The sequence below is a fragment of the Bos taurus genome, chromosome 23, assembly GCF_002263795.3.
Source record: "Bos taurus isolate L1 Dominette 01449 registration number 42190680 breed Hereford chromosome 23, ARS-UCD2.0, whole genome shotgun sequence".
NCBI lineage: Eukaryota > Metazoa > Chordata > Mammalia > Artiodactyla > Bovidae > Bos > Bos taurus.
Window position 1 is genome coordinate 28,955,050 of NC_037350.1, and position 13,564 is coordinate 28,968,613.

A 13,564-nucleotide genomic window follows, 5' to 3' on the forward strand; every position below is an offset into this window, starting at 1 on the left:
TCCCTAAGAGCAGTACTATGTAAGTTTTTCTAGAGAATGTGTAAAATATAGATCATGCACTGTTCTGCTTCTTATGTTTACTTAATAATGCATAATCCCACATTAATATATAATATAACCCTCTTGAACTTTTGAAAATGGATTCTTATTTGTTTATTTGGTTGTTCAGTGTCTGACTCTTGGCGACCCCATGGTCTGTCCATGAAATTCTTCAGGCAAGAATACTGGAGTGGGTTGTCATGCCCTTCTCCAGGGCATCTTCCCAACCCAGGGATCGAGCCTATGTCTCCTGTATTTCAGGCAGATTCTTTATCATCTGAGCTACCAGCTACTAGGTTGCATATAAATATATTCCATTAACTTAAATTAATAAATATTTAGCAGAAATGATGTGTGTCAATCCTTATATTAGGCTCTGATTGTAAAAGTTTCAGCAGGACAAAGAAAAAAGTTTGGTTCTTTTTTGGCCTGTACCATGAGGCTTGTGGGATCTTTGTTTCCTGATTAGGGTTGAACCCAGACCTCCCGCAGTGGAAGCCTGGAGTCCATGCCAGTGGAAAGCCAGGGAATTTCCAAGAAGATTCTAGCTTTCTCTATGGTTTCACTCTTGATATGTCACAGTGGCTTTGTTTTCGTTTTTACTATTTAATGTTGCATTTCTTCAGGCATCTGGGAACTTAGGTGGGTAAATGCAGGCCTTCCCACATGCCTAGGGTCCTGTCCCTCTACTGGGCACAACACATGTGTATGCCTGACTCCACTTCTCCCCTGTGCCCAGGCTCCTGCTGGGGGGCACTGAGGGTGGCAGTGGTTCCTGGGGGGAGCTGAAGACATCTGAAAACCAGTCCTGGGGAGATTAAGAAGCGAGATCAAGCTTGAATCTAGGCACCAAACCCTCAGCACACAGTCTATTACCCCATTGGACTTCTCTTACAAAACACAAATTGAAAGAGAAGTGTTAAGAATTTCAAGATAGCGACATAGAGGGCAATTTCCTGGTGGCCCAGTGGATAAGACTCTATGCTCCCAATGCAGGGGGCCTGGTTTGGTCCCTGTCAGGGAACTAGATCTTGCATGCTACAGCTAAAACCCAGAGCAGCCAAAAAAAAAAAGAAAAAAAGATGGTGACACAGAGCATTAAAGCCCAAACAGTGTTCCCTCCTAACCATGGGGTCGCGTGCAGCTGCGCTGGTTGTTCACTGCCTTCTATACAGGTGCAGTTGTTAGCTCAAAGAGCATGTGCAGTTGCAGTTTTAATAAATTGCCCTGCACAAAGCTGTATACTCTGTACATGTGAATATACGATAGCTCAGCTTTCTCCTCTGCAAGTGGAGGAGAATGACATCTGTCCCATTAGGACTGTGAACAGAATTACAGGAAGGAACCCACGGGAACTGTGAATGGTACACAGTAAACTCTCTCTAAGTGCCCTTATTTGCTCTCACTTGCAGTGATTTTTTTCTTCTGGAGCTCCTCCTAGTGGTACAAATATCAGGAGGAAATTGATATTTTCCGCTTTTGTGGTCTTATTTTCACAGTATGCTGCTGCTGCTGCTAAGTCGCTTCAGTCGTGTCCGACTCTGTGCGACCCCACAGACGGCAGCCAACCAGGCTCCTTCATCCCTGGGATTCTCCAGGCAAGAATACTGGAGTGGGTTGCCATTTCCTTCTCTACACATGTGCTTAAACTGGTTTGCAAGTTCCTAGGAGACTTAATAACTGATAGACTGTAAATGTCTAATTTCTATCCATTTAGCCCAATGTTTTATGGGTCTACAGAAGAAATAAGAACACTGATCTGAGTCAAGCTGATGCAGGTATCCAGCAAGTAAGTCCTTGTAGCCAAAATTTTACGTTTTATCTATCAATATTTCTTCCATGTTTGTGTCTTCTTTGTTATTTTTCTGAATTTCACCACCTATATTTTAATTTTTCAAAAAGAAAAGCATTCAGCTTGTTATGAATCAGGTGAGTCAAGCATTTAGGCTTGCTCCCAACCCCGCCCCCCACCCCATAAATGGGAATGAATTTGTGCTGATTTTGAGTTGTCCTATGGAAGAGGCGTTAAGCTGTTCTGAGGCTCTTCTTGGAGTAAAACTGGTTCAAGTCAGAGCTGCAGTTCAGTTCAATACAAAGGAGAATCTTCTCTCCATCACACTGAGGGAGAGAGCTGGCATCCCATTCCGGGACGTCCAGCCAACTTAGAATGGCAGGTTAGGCTAGGTAACTTTAAGATGTTTTTCATCTGTACAACCTTACGAGAAGATACATTTTCTTCTTTCTTCCCCTCTCCTCCTCACTTCCTTCCTATCTCCATGATGTCTTCACTTTTCGCCAGCGCCCCCTAAAGATGTTGCCGGTGAAGGCCCAGGAGGCGCTCCCAGTCTGCCTCGCAACATGTGACGTATATGGCTTTTGCGCCGAGAACTGGTTGCCAGGAGCCCTTGGGGGGCGGGGAACAACGCAAAAGCGAGGCGCCCTCGGACCGAACAGTGACATTCAGTTCCAACGGGCAAAGCTTTTCTTGCTCTTTCAGTTTAGACCCACCTCCCTTGGTTACCTAACTTCCTCCTCTGTCTCTTTCCTCTCCTTTTGTCCAGCCTGGCTTAAGGAGCCCTTAAATGCTGCGGCGCCAATAGCTCAGGAGAGGGAAGATCCAGTTGGCCATTCTGGCACCTGGCCCAGTCCCTGAGAGCACCCACCTGCGAATGGCCCTTCTGTCACTATGCGGTTGCTCCTACGAAGGAAAACGCGGTGGCCATTTTGGAGCTGAGAGACTGTCTTTTTGCCCATCATCTTAGAGTCTGGCAACGACAGTCTTTTTTCTTTTTTTCACCTACCAGAGAAAACTATACGGAGAGAGAATTCTGTTCAGAATTCTTACAACTTTTTCAGGACTCCCCATATCCCTACTCTAGAATATAACAGTCTCTCTCTCTCTCTCTCTCTATATGCCTAGATGCTCAAGTGCAAATTCCAGCTCCATGCAGCTGATTGATAAACAGGCCAGACTACAGTTTACTACCCTGCGGGAGAATGTTACCTTGGATAGAAAAAGAAACTTCAGTTTCTTTAACTGTAAAATGGGAGTTAGGGGGTTGATGTGAGGATTGAATGAGACAAGGTATGTAAGGTACTTAGGTCTGTGTCTGGTTCTCAAAGGCCATAATAACACCTTTTGTGCAGGGCCTGCCTGGGCATAGAAAGTCCAGCCATGAGAGCAGGACTCTACCTTGTTTTCCCTGTATCCTCCTAGGCTGGAAGAACGAGGGATACATAATAGAATATGGTTGTGTAAAGAATAAATGAAAAACTGGAATTTTCACCTTCAGCCTTTTCACCGCCAGCCTTTGTAGTCTCCTCTCTTTCAGGCTGTGGGTTCTGCCTTCAGGCACCTTGCATTGTAATCCCTTTAGATCAGTATGTACACTTTTACTTGGTCTATGATCAGACCAACTTGTTAACTCAGAGGTTAGTATTTTTGACTTTTGATCTTTAATCCTGGATTAAGGGTTTTGTGTGATGAGGAGCTTCGGGTGTCTGCTTGCCTGGAGGGAACTATTTTGAGGGGTAGGGATGACCCATGATAAATGGCTTTGGTTGCTTTTCAGGGGCCAAATGTGGCTTACCTGGAGCCAGAATCTCCTCGCCCTTCCCCCTCACCTTTGCCATCCCTTAATATTATCCCCGGGACTTCCCTGGTGGTCTAGTAGTTAAGAATCCACCTTCCAACGCAGGGGATGAGGATTTGATCTCTGGTCGGGGAAGTAAGATCCCACATGCTGTAGGGCAACTAAGCCTACCCACCACAACTAGAGCCCAAGCTCAATAACAAAAGAAGCCCACTTACTGCAATGAAGACCCAGTGCAGTCTGTATATATGTGTTATTCCCAACCTCTACTTCCACAGCTTCCAAGACTTTCACAGGCACAGGACCCAAGTCTTTCTCTTTATGTCATCTTCCCTCCTGCTCTAGGAAAGGAAGATATTTTTTCCTACCAAGGCAATCCATCTCTGTGTTTATCCCAGGGGATGTTGATGCTCTGAACCTACAGCACCCAGCTGCTGAAGAATCCTTCAAGTGCCAGATGAGAAGACTGATGTCTAGATTTGTTAATCAATCAAGTTGATTCAAACATATTCTTTCTTGTTGAATGAACGTTCAGTTTAGTTCAGTCGCTCAGTCGTGTCCGACTCTTTGCGACCCCATGAATCGCAGCACGCCAGGCCTCCCTGTCCATCACCAACTCCCGGAGTTCACGAAAACTCACATCCATCGAGTCGGTGATGCCATCCAGCTGTCTCATCCTCTGTCGTCCCCTTCTCCTCCTGCCCTCAATCCCTCTCAGCATCAGAGTCTTTTCCAATGAGTCAACTCTTCTTATGAGGTGGCTAAAGTATTGGAGTTTCAGCTTCAGCATCATTCCTTCCAAAGAAATCCCAGGGCTGATCTTCAGAATGGACTGGTTGGATCTCCTTGCAGTCCAAGGGACTCTCAGGAGTCTTCTCCAACACCACAGTTTAAAAGCATCAGTTCTTCGGTGCTCAGCTTTCTTCACAGTCCAAATCTCACATCCATACATGACCACTGGAAAAACCATAGCCTTGACTAGACGGACCTTTGTTGGCAAAGTAATGTCTCTGGTTTTGAATATGCTATCTAGGTTGGTCATAAATTTCCTTCCAAGGAGTAAGCATCTTTTAATTTCATGGCTGCAATCACCGTCTGCAGTGATTTTGGAGCCCCCCCCAAAATAAAGTCTGACACTGTTTCCACTGTTTTGCATCTATTTGCCATGAAGTGATGGGACCAGATGCTATGATCTTAGTTTTCTGAATGTTGAGCTTTAGGCCAACCTTTTCACTCTCCACTTTCACTTTCATCAAGAGGCTTGTTAGTTCCTCTTCACTTTCTGCCATAAGGGTGGTGTCATCTGCATATCTGAGGTTATTGATATTTCTCCTGGCAATCTGGATTCCAGCTTGTGCTTCTTCCAGCCCAGCGTTTCTCATGATGTACTCTGCATGTAAGTTAAATAAGCAGGGTGACACTATACAGCCTTGACGTACTCCTTTTCCTAGTTGGAACCAGTCTGTTGTTCCGAATGAACGTTATGACAGGCGTTTTGACTAATCAGAACAATTTGGTTCTCATTTTCCCTTGTCAGCAGCATTCTGAGCGGTTGGTGTTGTAAAGTCATGAGATATACTTTTATCTCAGAAAAAAAATGTTACGGAGAGGGAAAAATATTATATTTATATATTTGACTGTAGGTGTTTTTTTAAAATCCTTTAGCCACGGACATTATTGTTTGAATGTTTGCAACTTTTATTCTATACATAAATTGTAATTTCTTTCTTTCTTTTTTTTTTTTGGTAATTTCTTACAAAACTCTATATTCCATATTGCTAGGTCACTTCACTCCCATTTTATACCAGATTTCCATCAAGAAGTAGTTTCCTAAACCACAATCTGCCTGATTATGTGTTGTTGTTGTTCAGTTGCTAAGTTTTATCCAGCTGTTTGTGATGCCATGGACTGTAGCCTGTTAATCTCCTGTGTATGAGATTTCCCAGGCAAGAATACTGGAGTGCGTTGCTATTTCCTTCTCCATGACTGTCGGGTTTTTAATATGCTCCTTGAAACCATTCTTTCAATTTGCTAACTTACTAACAACCACAGAAGTTCAACCAACTCAGTTAGTCTGTTGATGCTATTCCCTCAAAGAAGGACAAAGATTTTGAAAGGAGACAGTAAACTATTAAGAGGATTGGGGCCTTAAAATTAGTGAGAATGGAGTTGAATGTGGAGACGTGTGTCTCTATGGGTGGTGTGGGATGGACATTGGATATAGTAGTTTTGTGTTGGTTATGGCTATGCTTCCAGTGTGGTCTTGAAACATTATGGCTATTTCTGTTTCCCCAGCACAGCTTTCTGCTTAACTGGGGTTAATCAAGGCTACATACTATTGCATTCCAATTAAGGCTAGGAAACGAGACATTTCCTTTTTATTTCATACAGTGTTTGATATAGTTTCACAGTGAACATATGGCCTTTATAATAATGATTAAAAAAAAAAAAAAACAACTTAGCAAACAAACAAGCCTGGAAAGGCTCTTTAATTGGGAAAAATAGTTTCTGGAAGAATTTAAGCTTGGCTCGTAACCAGTGCCCTCTAGTGATCAAATTAAGTTATTGCTCCGAGATTGGACACAGCAAGCATGGAGGGACACTGGGTGAAGTTCAGCCAGGGTCTGTCCCTGTGAGAGTACTTAGTGGAGGACATATTGTACCTTAGTTGGTTGACAAAGTTGTACAGAGTTTATACTCACTGAAATATTAATGCATCAATGAACTCACATTTAAGAACTTGGTGGTGTGTTACAAACCAGCATTGAATGCTAATTGTGGAGGAAATAACTAATTCTCGTTCTTGGGGAGTTTTTTAACCTCCTCAAAATGTTTTCTATGATTGTATTAATATTTGCTCCTCACAATAATATGTAGCATAAGAATATTAAATAAAAGTTTTATTCCTTTTTTTAGATGATGAAATTGAGACCAGAGATGCTGTGAGGGGCCCCAGGTCGCCAGATGATTGGTGTCAAGGTAGGACCTAGAACCCTGAATTCTAGGTTATCAGACTGGCATTCTTTTCCAGATGTTTCTGCTCCAGTTAGGGGTGGAGATATGCAGGCTTTGTTTTATATTTAGATATTTTATTAAGTTCAATTAGATATTGAACCTAGTGGTTCACTAAGTTTTCTCTACCATTTCTGTAGCTTTTAATTCCCTTTCTATACCTTTTTATTATTTTCCTCAAACTGAACTCTGTTTGGAGACATGACTTTTAGCAACAGCATAAAATTTGTATATAATTAATTTTTTCTTAGTAATCAAACCTATTTTAAATTATAACTTCCTCTAGTCTTCTAGTCATTGCTATGAGTGTATGGGTTTGAATAATTCTACCCCAGAGTAAGGAAACTTGATATTTTAATTAGTTCTTATAACAAATATATATTATCTGTTTTTATTTTTTAAATGGAAAAAAAAAAACAACCAGAGCCTGAAGCATGGATTTATTTTACTATCTTTCTAGATTCCAGTTTTAAAATCACTTTTGCAGATCATAAGGACTATGAAGGCTAACACCATATCTCTCTCAGGTGTGTGATCCCCCCCCCCCCCGCCCCCAGCATGCCTGGCATTGTGCTTTGCTCCACAAATATCTGTTGAATAAATGAAAAAAAAAAACAAAAACCTACAGCCAATGCAGTTTCCTTCACACACCTGTAATACTTTCAATAATAGTTATGGAACCATAATATTTTCTTATGAGGCTCTTAACAATAATGCCAATGATATAGATAAAAACATTCTGAATCCTTTATTTTTCTGAGCAGACTCCTTGATGATATTCTCTTTTTCAGGCAAGAGTCTCCTTTTGTCTGTGTTCTGTGCTCAGTCTCTCAGTTGTGTCTGACTCTTTGTGACCCCATGGACTATAGTCTGCCAGGCTCCTCTGTGCATGGGATTTTCCAGGCAAGAATACTGGAGTGGGTTGCTGTTTCCTTCTCCAGGGGATTTGTCCTGACCCAGGAATCAAACCAATGTGTCTTGCAGCTCCTGCACTGGCAGGCGGATTCTTTACCATTGAGCCACCTGGGAGGTCCTCCCTTTGCCAGTAGTTTGGTAATATTTGGCAACCCCACCCCTCAAATTCATACAGAATTTACCCATTTCTACTCTTACGGAGTGATCCTGCCAATAAATCCTCACATGTGAGAATGATGCATGTACTGAATTATTCAATGCAGCTTTGTTTGTAATTGCAAAATATTATAAACATCTTTGGGTCTATTAAAAGAGAGCTAATTAAATACATTTTCAGCCATTGGATGATGATTGTATGGAAACAGCCATCCAACAGAATATTATTCAGCTATGATAAAGCAAGAGGAAGGCCTTTGTGAATTATTATAGAACAATCTCTCCAAACACAATCACATTGTGTCAGAAAAGGGGAAATACATTTGTTTAAATAGCCATAATTTGTCTCTGAAAGAATACATAAGAAATCAATTCTGTCCGTCATGAAGGCATGATAGAACTTCTTTTCTATACCCATTGTGAGGTGTTTGAGCTGAGACTAGGCTGGGGGGCACTTACAGGAGTTGGGGATGGGAACTCTTTTGGGGAGCCTCTGTGGGCTAGGAACTTTCACATCCAAGACTACCTCACTTGATCACCAGGAGACATATATTATTACCTCATTTTGAGAATGAGGCAAGCACAGAGGGCTAAGCAATTATTTGTAAATCTTGGAGCTGTGGCGTCTGGGTACTTCCTGGTGAATCCAGGACCAGGTGCAGCAGCAGCATCCAGATACAGAAAAGATCTCAGAATCTGAGTGAAGAACTCTGGGAGGAGGCCAGTGCCCTCTCAGGGTTCTGTGAGGGGAAAGGAAGCAGCTTCCCTTTGCTTGCTGCTTCAGACATCCTGGGGCTTCCCAGTTGGCTATTGGTGGAGGATGGTGGGAGGGTATTCTTTCTGGGGTGGGGAATCAGAAGGACTCCCTGTTTCTGTTTCTAAATTAACCACAAACATTCAATGAATTGTTGCTGTTGTTAAGTTGCTAAGCCATGTCAGATTCCTTGTTACCCCATGGACTAGCACTACAGGCTTCCCTGTCCTTCACTATCTCCAGGAACTTGCTCAAACTCATGTCCATTGAATTGGTGATGCCGTCCAATCATCTTATCCTCTTTTCCCCCTTCTCCTCCTGCCTTCAGTCTTTCCCCAAATCAAGGTTTTTTCCAGTGAGTCAGCTCTTCGCATCAGGTGGCCAAAGTATTGGAGCTTCAACTTCAGCATCAGTTCTTCCAATGAATGTTCAGGATTGATTTCCTTTAGGATCGGCTGGTTTGATCTCCTTGCCATCCAAGGGACTCTCAAGAGTCTTCTCCAACACCACAATTCGAAAGCATTAAGTCTTGAGCACTCAGCCTTTTTGGTCCAACTCTCACATCCGTACATGACTACTGGAAAAACCACAGCTTTGTGCTATACAGACCTTTGTCAGCAAAGTGGTATCTCTGCTTTTTAATATGCTGTCTAGGTTTCTTATAGCTTTTCTTCCAAGGAGCAAGGGTCTTTTAATTTTGTGGCTGCAGTCAATGTCCGTAGTGATTTTGGAGCCCAAGAAGAAAATCTGTCTCTGTTTCCATTTTTCCCCATCTATGAGTGCCTCCTACATTTGTTACTTTATAGGCAAATTCATTTTCTTGGTCTTCCTGTCTCTTTGAGGCCTGGATCATCCTACGGTAACACTTTACATACTTACACTGTGTCAGGGTTTCAGTCATATAGAGTGCTTTATGTTGTTTGAACTTCATAATTATTTAGCAAAGCAAATGAGTGATGGTAGAATTTTTTTCCATTTATAGTTAGAAACTAGGGATCAGCAACGTCAGGTCACTTGCTCATATTGGGTGCTGTTTGCTAGGGTGCTGTTGCTGGCGGATCTGATCCTTTGATTTCAGGTTGGTTTTTCTTTTTCCACTTCAAATTCTTTTCTTTTTTATTTATGTTTTGCTGCCTTTCCCTCATCTAAAATAACTCCCTAAATTATATTGCCTGTGAAGCTGTCTCATAACTGAGAAAAGTACAGACATGACATATCTTATATTTCAAGTCTTACTTCTTTCTCCTCCACGCAAGAAAGCATAACACTTGACTCTCTGTTTGTTCTCCTCCACCAAAAAAATACATGTAAAAAAAGATGATGTATAAATAAACAAAATACATAAATGCACCTCACAACATGGAATAAAAATGTTCTTGTAAACTATGTTCATGTAAATTGAACAATTCATATTTTATTAGATAAATCTGAAGTCTAAATTTATTCTATTCTAAATATTTTTGCAATAAATCAGTTCTAGTTCTAACATTCTTTTTGAGCTCACCTGAAGAAAGATATATCTACTGCCCCGCCTCCCCACAAATAAAAGTAAACCAATTTCCTGAAAAACAAAACAAAACAAAACAAACAACAATAACAACAACAACAACAACCACACGAAACCTAAGGCTGCAGTAACTCCCAGATAGACTTTGAAGATTGCATGACCCCTCGGTGTCCACAGGAGGAAATTACTCAGGAGTTAAAATCAAGAGGAATGGTTGGGGACTTCCCGGGTGGTTCAGTGGTTGAGACACCACCCTTCCAATGCAGGCAGTGCAGGTTCAATCCCTGCTGGGGGAACTAAGATCTCACGTGCCAAGCGGGTGGCCAAAAAAAAAAAAAGGTTGTAGGGGCGCAGCCCATCCTAGTTGCGCTTCTCTTTTGAGCCATTTCATCCTCCTTCCCAACCACTGCATCCACATTCCTCCCTCCACATTAACCTCCTTTACCCTGTGCTCTTTCCTCACAGGCCCCTAGAGTAGCAGCTACATCATTACCCCCAGTCCCCTCAGTAACATGTTGGTAAGAGGGTAGGAAATTCAGGGATACTTGCTATTTAAAAATTCCCCCACAATGGCTTCAGTTGGTTTGGGTTTAGGGAAGGAGACTTCAAAGGGTGACTGTTCTCAGATTTAGGACAGTGAGCACAAGAGGAGGATGAAACAAGACACCCTGTCTTGCCTGCCGGCTGCTTGACAGCAACCAGGGACAATAGGGTCACCAGTCCTTTTCCCAAGGTCCACTGGGTCTCCCTCTTCTTTTTATTTTTCCCCTTCCCCTGTCCTACTTGTAATTAAAGAGACAGAATAAAAATGTGCTCCAGATACAGAGAGACGATCTCCACCTTTGTCCCTATTTCACAGCAGCATCTTAGAATAAGACCAAGAAGACTGATCTTTGGAAGGGCACCTTCCTTAAGAGCAGCAGAAAGGGTGGGAGGACCAGCTTCCCAGTAGCATCTTGCTGTACTAGCATGGTACATGGGCCACCATGAGTGCTGCCATGTGGGTGAAAACTTATACATCACCAGAAACTATACCTAAAATGCCATTAGAGGAAATTCGAGGGTGATGGGAAATGAGCAGAGATCCTGTCAGGCTTAATACTGGTGAGGAAGCTTCAGTTTACTAATCCAACTAGGATGGGCTATGCACCTACTGGACACTACAGGAAGGTTATGGGCATCCCAGCACCATGGACCGATAACAACAGCACCTGCAAATAAGGCAACTAAGGAGACATATTGCTGCAAGTTGTTTAGTTGCTGAGTTGTGTGCATGGACTGTCCCATGGACAGTTCTCTGTCCCAGGCAAGAATACTGGAGTGGGTTGCCATTTCTTCTCCAGGGGATCTTCCTGACCCAGGGATCGAATCTTCGTCGACTGCATTGGCAGGTGGATTCTTTACTGCTGAGCCATCTAGGAAGCCCATAGCTAAAAGGAAACATCTCAGAAAATACTGGAGAAGGCTTCCTGAAGAGGGACCCTACCTGTGTTCCTGCCAATCTCCTGGCTCTGTCTATGCTCAGGTGAATCTACTTCTAACAGAAATCTTACTCATGTAATGTTTTCCCGGGTGGTTCCATCCACAACAGCATGGCTGATACACAGAGGACTCCCAGGGAGTCAGACCCCTGGATGCTTTCAAAATACCTCCCGCAGTTGGTCATCAGGCTGAGCAGGGTCTTTGGAGTCAGATAAACAGATGTTCTGATCTCAGCTTATTATGTGTGAGACACTGGGCAGATTATTAAATTCACTTGCTTCTCATTTTCCCAGCTTATAAAAATGGAAATTCTATCTATACCAGAGAATGTTATAAGGAGCAAGTGAGACAGTCTAAGTAAATCACACAGCCCCAAACTGTTAATAATACAATAAATGCTATTATTGTGATCCTGTAACTCACAGGATGGAAAGACCTACATGTATGGAGGGTGTGTCACCATTACAGCCCATGGAAGAAAGTACCTATTTCACCAATACCTGCAAGGTCTTTGACAAACTACAGAGACCATGAAGAGGACTTCCCTGGTAGCTCAGCTGGTAAAGGATTGCCTTCAATGCAGGAGACTCTGGTTTGATTTCTGGGTCGGGAGGAACCCCTGGAGAATGGATAGGCTACGTACTCCAGTGTTCTTGGGCTTCCCTGGTGGCTAAGACGATAAAGAATCTGCCTGCAGTGCAGCAGACTTCGGTTCGATCCCTGGATTGGGAAGATCCTCTGGACGAGGGCATGGCAACCACTCCAGTTTTCTTGACTGGAGAATCCCCACAGACAGAGGAGCCTGGCAGGCTACAGTCCATGGGGTCACAAAAAGTTGGACACGACTGAACGACTAAGCACACAAAAAATGCAATCAGGCCAGCATGGTTGGAGCATGGTGAGTGAGAGAAGGAAGGACCAAAGGCCTGGGTTTGTTGCCCAGCTCTGCTATTTATTGGCTGTGTGACCTTGGGGAGTTCATTTAGACTTTCTGAGCAGCAGTTTTCTCATCTGACAAATGGAGATATTACCACACTGAAGCAGTTGAAAGGATTAAGAGAGATAATGCAAGTTCTTTGTAAATGATACACCAATAAGGTATTATGTTTCCGTGCTGCTCTAAGTGTAATAAATACTGAAAGCATCTGAAGGTGTGGATGAGTCATGTTGGTTTTTAGAATTTCAGAATGATGTCTTGGAATAATAGGGAAGAGTTAAAACTCAGCAGGTGTTTGTTTACTCTAGGTTGCTAAAAGCAGAGCTTGCTTCACAGCTGTTCGAGGCTTTCTTTCTGCTAGGCTTTGAGTGGTATGGTATGATTCTCTGGACCAGGGCAGGACCCATCTGCCCCACTGTAGTGGGGTCATGGTTTCCATATAGAGCCTTTATGGAAATCCTCAGTGGTGTTTTTATGGTATAGTCATGGTGGTGGTAATTTAGTCATTAAGTCATGTCCGACTCTTGTGACCTCATGGACTGTAGCCTGCCAAGCTCCTCTGTCCATGGGAGTTCCCAGGCAAGAATACTGGAGTGGGTTGCCATTTCCGTCTCCAGGGGATCTTCCCAACCTGGGGATCAAACTCAGATTTCCTGCGTTGCAGGGAGATCTTTATGGACTGATCCACCAGGGAAGCCCTGTTTCTATGGTATTTCCATAAGCAGAATTTCTAGTCTGTATGTATACACACACACATATAACTGAATCACCAGAAACTAATGCAACATTGTAAATCAACTATACTTCAATAAAAATTAAAAAATAATAAAAAATTAGTTCCAGTCTGTTGCCTCAGATGTGTTCATTTGACTCCTAAAAACATCTATTTGTAAATATTTTCTCATACTTATATAATGGGTTCTACACAACATTTTCTGTAATTCCAAAATCCACAATGCTCTGAAAACCAAAAATTTTGTTTCTAAACTCATTTGGTGGCAAAACCTGGCTTGACTCGCCTCTGTTTTGTGGCAAAGCCAGAGGTAAAGCTATTTATGGTCTTTACTCAACCTAGTATTGAGAGTCATGCATTTTACTGCAGAAACATAATTGTGCTTATTATGGGCTTGAGACCTGGATATACATATCAAATAATGGAGTTTTCAATA

At 42.5% G+C, this 13,564-nt stretch overlaps 1 long non-coding RNA gene across 1 annotated transcript; it reads left to right on the forward strand.

Moving 5' to 3' along the window:
- The first annotated feature begins 1,093 nt into the window (after window positions 1-1,093).
- Window positions 1,094-9,820, forward strand: LOC101906691 (uncharacterized). The gene is made up of 4 exons (XR_814861.4): window positions 1,094-1,651; window positions 1,757-1,828; window positions 6,549-6,611; window positions 7,105-9,820. It is a non-coding gene; the product is annotated as an uncharacterized lncRNA (long non-coding RNA).
- The last annotated feature ends 3,744 nt before the right edge of the window (window positions 9,821-13,564 follow it).